Source organism: Spinacia oleracea, chromosome 3, assembly GCF_020520425.1.
Source record: "Spinacia oleracea cultivar Varoflay chromosome 3, BTI_SOV_V1, whole genome shotgun sequence".
NCBI lineage: Eukaryota > Viridiplantae > Streptophyta > Magnoliopsida > Caryophyllales > Amaranthaceae > Spinacia > Spinacia oleracea.
Window position 1 is genome coordinate 149,930,522 of NC_079489.1, and position 6,565 is coordinate 149,937,086.

Genomic DNA, 6,565 nt, shown 5'->3' on the forward strand with positions numbered 1-6,565 from the left:
TTTAATTTAATAGGTAGTAGTTGATAGTGGGGTATTATTTTAATGTAGTTAGTGGGAAATGTATTATTTTTTGTATGGAGTAGGGAGTAGGTGGGTTAATAGGGGTGGAGTGAGAAATAATATAATATTGTTAGAATATTTCCATTTTTAGAAACAGGTCAAGTATTAAGGGACGGCCCGATAAGAAAAACAGGTCAAGTATTCCGGGACGGAGGGAATATTATTGTTGAATACTTTTATAAATGATAGACTTGATCTAATCCGATAACCCAATTATATATGACTCGAACCAGTTTTCCAACCATTCCTAATTCCTAAATCAAATTAAACCCGACACATGAATCGTTCCAACCCAAATTTATACTCAGATAATAACCCGAACTGAATTAACTCAATTCAAAACCGATCCAAATAACCCGTACGAGTTCTAAAATTTCCAAGTTACTAACGAGAGAGAAGGTTGTCGAGGATTTGACGGTGACGTCTCATGGGCATGGCAGAAACGATATTAGAAAGTGAAATGACAGATGTTATTTTCCAAAAATAGGTGAACCTGAATCATATTCATAACAACATCCCCCTCCATTACACATTAGACTCCACCTTTAATCATAACATGGGCGCCTGTTCTCTTCGATTGAATCCAATCCCCTCCAAATTCACCGAAATCCTCACAAATCCAATTCTTTCAGGTTCAGGGAACTGTCCTAGGCCATCGTATTTTTTTTGACGTATACTGTCATGTTGTCCTCATGTACGGAGTACTACGTATGAAGTACTCCGTATATGTTCTCACATGCAACCAATCTTGGTTAGTATAATTTGTAGAGAACTTATCTTGTGATTTGGAGGTCACAAGTTCGAACTCCATCATTTGTATTTTGTTTGACAGTTTGGATACGTTTACCATCCCCCGCTTTCAAACGTACGTTGACATGCATAGCTAGACTTTAATTGAATCGAGATAAGTGATGGTTCAGTAGAATTATTCTTATTAAAATATTGAAAAGTGGACAAGTGGTTAAGTGATGGAGTGGGTAAAAATAAATTATTAAAAGAAGTTGTTAAAAATCCAAGTATGGCACTTATTCAAAAATCGTTGTTTAAGGAAGGGGTTACACTTTTTTTTTATCAAAAAAAGGAAGGGGTTACACTTGAATATGAATGGAGGTTATTTAAGGTAGGGACAAAAATGTAACCATTCGTTTGTTTTTATTTTTCCAAACTGTAAAAAAATTGTGAATAAGAGAATTTGGGTAATCTTTTAAGAACTACTCCCTCCGTCGCGAAATATTTACACCGCTTTCCTTATAAATCCGTCCCTGAGTACTTTCACCGTTTCTGTAAATGACAAATTTACCTATGGACCCACCTATATCCCTACCTCTCTAAAAAAACATTAAAAAGTGAGTCATTTCCCACTGACCTTTAAAAAGTTGACACATTTCTCGCTATATATACTCCCTCCGTCCCTTAATACTCGCACTAGTTTGACCGGTGCGGAGTTTAAGACATTTGAATTGACTTATTAATTTAATGAGTGTTAGATGATAGTGGGGTATTTTTTTTAATATAGTTAGTGGGAAATGTGTAAGAGGTGGAGAGTGGTGAGTGGGGTGTGAATTATTAAATGATTTTTTGTAGGAAATATGGGTGTAGGTGGGGTTAGTAAGTAAGTGTGAAAAATAATATAATATTGGTATAAATTTCCATTTATAGAAGCGGTGCAAGTATTAAGGGACGGCCCGAAAAGGAAAGCGGTGCAAGTATTAAGGGACGGAGGGAGTATATATATAAACCTCACTACTCCCTCCGTCCCTTAATACTCGCACCGTTTCGACTAGACACGCTTGCCGATGCACATCTTTGACCACCAATATCTTTAACTACATATTATAAAAATTTATAAAAATATTAATATTTTGAAAATATATATTAAGATGAAGCCAACAATATATTATATACTAACATTTATTTTCATATACTATAAATAAAATAGGGTCAAAGTGAATTATGTGAATAGTGCAAAAAGTCAAAACGGTGCGAGTATTAAAGGACAGAGGGAGTATAAACTATCATCTAATCAAATAATAAAATCAAATTGCATTAAAATTTGTGCCGGGCAAACCGGTTTGAGTATTCCGAGACGGAGGGAGTACTGAAGTGTCTACTTCAATAATTTTTAATTTTATTTTCAAATATTTATTAAAACATTTAGAAAATTTATCAAATACAATGACGTACAAAAATGCCTCCTAAAGCTTTCCGATTTTAGGATTTTATTTTTACAAGATCTTTTTCAAGTTTTATACGTAATATTAATGAAATTATTAATGACGTTATAAACTTGTTAATTTGTCCGGAATTTGCACCCTGGCTATAATTTTTAATAATGAGTAGTTTTAAGGTTGTAATTTATATTTTAGATTTTTTTTAGATTATAACACGCATAGCTAGTGATATTATTTTTCATAGTTGTATTTAAGTAATTTAACAAAATTTTTAAATGGGTATTAACTTATTATAGTTCTATTATAATGTTAACCTCTACTTACAATATTTTAAGTGCCTAATATTACAATATTTTCTTGCAACAAGGATTATTAGTCCTAAAATTAGTGATGATATTAAAAAGTTGAATAATGGTGGAACGATGAATAAGATAGGTGAGGCAGTGACTCAGTGAGTGAGGGGACAATATTTGGACAATAAACAGTGTCCAGCCCCTCTCTTGTTATTCAGACATTTGGCATCCAATCAGATATCAAGAAGCCTACTAGGGGGACCACCCAACTTATTCACACCACTACAATCACTTATGTCTTGTTCTGTTGACTTGTTTTGACTTATTTCAGACAAATAACACTACAAGAAATTGTACTATTAACGACGAGAAATCCCGTCGCGAAAGGCCAATAATCGTTGATTAACGACGGGATTTCCTGTCGCGAACCCGTCATAAAAGGAGGCCGTCGTTAATAGAAATCCCGTCGTAAATTCATCGTAAACCCGTCGTAAAAGACATTTGCGACGGTTATTCCCGTCATTATTTGGTTGTTAGCCCCGTCGCAAAAGGCTTTTGCGACGGGATTTTTGACCCGTCGTAATTAGGTTGTCGTTAAAGATACAAATTCTTGTAGTGTAAGTTCAGATAAGTTCAGATAATATAAGTTTAGCAAAAATAAGTTTCTTTCAGACATTTTCACACACAAATAAGTTTATTTCAGACAAAATAAGTTTTTTTTCAGATAAAATAAGTCCAGTTAAGTTCAGATAAATTCAGATAAGTTTAGATTATATAAATTCAGTCAAAATAAGCTCAATAGAACAGAGCTTTCCGTTTGTGGATGTCAATTAGCTTAGTCGGTAAAATTTTAAGGGATGGTACCATGGTTATTAAAATCGTGATTCAAATCGTAGAATCTTACGATTCTACTATTTAAATATTGTCAACGATTCGATTTACGATTCTACACTTTTTTCTTGACTAGCGAAAACCTCATAAATTTAAATCACGTTGAGAAAGTTATTAATAAATAAATATTGTTAATTTTTGCTTATTTAGCTATTAAACAACTATATATTTCAATTATCAAGTTTTTACCCATAATATAAGCAGTTTAAATGAATTTTGATAATAAAATCTTGATTATCTTGTTCGTAGAATCTTACGATTCTACGATTCGATTCTAAGTGTCTCTTCCGATTCAAAATAGAATCACGATTTTGATAATCTTGGATGGTACCAAAAATTTAAGATCAAATCTCGTCTACATTATATGTCGTCTTGTCCTTTGTGATTATCTACACCAAAAAATTTACTTACTTCCTTTTTATTTTGGCTCCATTTAATTAACATTTTCAGTAAACTATGTACTCACATGTCTCACGAGGTTGTCCGTTGTTTACATAACAAAACACAAAAGAAGCTTACAATTCATAAAAAATACCAAGTCGATAATTTCTTTTTAAAGTACACGCTGTGTAACTTGAGTTATTTTACTAGGAAGTATTATTATTTTTGTTAGTATTATTATTTTTGTTAGTATTATTGTTGCGGAAACTACTAGGTGGTTGAATTTATTACTTTTTACAATATATATTTCGGTGGAGAGACATAATTCTAATTAATTAACCTTATTTTTAATCATGGTTAAAACAAAGAATAAACTTTATCAACATTGTTATTAACCCACAATTACTATTAAAAAAAAAACGTACACAAGGCTGTAAGTTATAATAGAAACTTCTAGCTACTATTGAGAATATGCAAAAGTTTTCTTTTACGAAATACTCCGTACATAAGAGCAGCAAATACACAATACGTGAATCAATTGTATCCATACATGTATTAATACTCCCTCCGACCCATAATACTCGCACCGTTTTGACTTTTTGCACTTTTCACCTTATTTTATTTATAGTATATGAAAACAAAAGTTAGTATATAATATTTTGTTAGCTTCATCTTAATATATATTTTCAAAGTATTAATATTTTATAAGTTTTAATAATACGGTATGAAGTTAAAGATATTAGTGATCAAAGTTGTGCATTGGCAAACGTGACCAGTTAAAACGGTGCGAGTATTAATGTATAATTGCTCTGTATCATGGAACCTCGTGTTCCCTGAGGCTCGATCATGGTGCACTGTATAAGAACTAAGAGGCATTTGATGCATGCCTTACTCTTTCCCTCCACGCACTCTCAAATGGCCTAACCTAAACCTGATTGACCTGTATGGAATAACATTCCATCAGTACCAACTTAGTCGTTATACTTACCTTTGCATAAAGTTTTAGGTGATAAGTGGTTGTGACAGATTAGGGTTAATTGTGTTTTCTTGTGTTTGTATTTCTGAAGATGTGTATTATATACAACCTAAAGCCTAACCCTAAAGCCTGATACATCATACGGCTTAGTAGGCTAATTAACACAATATATATTCAAAGCCCAATATACAAGATAGGCCTTAATACCCCCCTCAAGTTGGAGCATGTAGATCACAAATGCCCAACTTGCCAAGTAGACGTAAAAACTGACGTTTTCCGAGTGCTTTGGTGAATATGGCCAATTGGTCGTGCGTCGATACATGACTAGTAGTAATCACCCCTTCCTGAATCGCATCTCGAACGTAATGACAATCAATCTCTATGTGCTTCGTACGTTCGTGAAAAACTGGGTTCTGCGCAACATGAAGAGCCGACTTACTGTCGCTAAACAATGCCATGGGCCGAGACTGTTCGACGCCCAGACCAAGTAACAAGGCCTTTAACCATTTCAGCTCTGCGGTGATAGCTGCCATAGAACGGTATTCCGCCTCTGCCGAGGAACGGGAAACGGTTTGCTGCTTTTTAGTTTTCCAGGATACAGGGGAACCACCAATAAATACAAGCCAACCTGTAAGAGAGCGCCTGGTCAATGGGTAACTGGCCCAGTCGGAGTCACACCAACCGGACAAGGAGAGATCAGAGTCGGCACGCAGAAGGATGCCTTGACCCGGGCACCACTTCAAATATCGCACTACCCTTATTGCCGCGTCCTAGTGTTCCTGCCGTGGAGACTGCATGAATTGCGCGAGAGTATGAACGACGTAAGCTAGATCTGGACGTGTGAAGGATAGGTAGATCAGACGACCAACCAAACGTCTATACCTCTCTGGGTCTGGTAGAATAGCGCCGTTGGCAAGGGCGAGAGAGTGATTTTGTTCCATAGGGAAGCCGCACGGTTTAGCCCCCAGTGACCGGTCTCCGTAATGATGTCGAGGGTGTATTTACGTTGACATAAGTATATCCCGTCCGAACTACGAGCCACTTCAACTCCCAGAAAATACTTCAAGTGACCCAGGTCTTTAATATGAAAACATTCACTAAGATAGGCCTTAAAAGCAACAATAGCGGAAGAATCATTACCAGAGATTATCAAGTCATCCACATAAACAAGAACATGTAGTTGGATCGATCCCCGGTAAAAGTTGAAGAGAGAATAATCCGAGTATGATTGAAGAAACCCATACTGTTTCAATGATGCAGCTAACTTGGCAAACCAACATCTCGGTGCTTGTTTCAGACCGTACAAAGATTTTTTCAAACGACAGACCATTCCCGGTTTATCCACCGAGAATCCAGGTTGCAATTTCATGTAGACCTCTTCCTCCAGATCACCGTGTAAGAACGCATTATGAACATCCATCTGATGTAGTTCCCAATTTTTCGCCGCGGCGACGGCAAGAAAGGCAAGAACCGTGGCCATCTTAGCGACTGGAGCAAAAGTGTCGTTATAGTCAATGCCCTCAACCTGATGGTTACCAAATATAACCAGACGCGCTTTTAAGCGTTGGATTGTACCGCTAGCATGAAATTTGATATTGTAGACCCATTTACATCCAAGAGCTTTCTTACCGGGCGGTAACTCTTCCATGACCTAAGTCTCATTTTCCTCAAGGGCGCCTATTTCTTTCTGCATGGCCTCTCTCCACCCCGCATCCTTCATTGCCTCATTAAAAGTACGAGGTTCTAAACTTGATAGCACAGCTGCAAGGAATATACGATGTTGCACAAAAAAT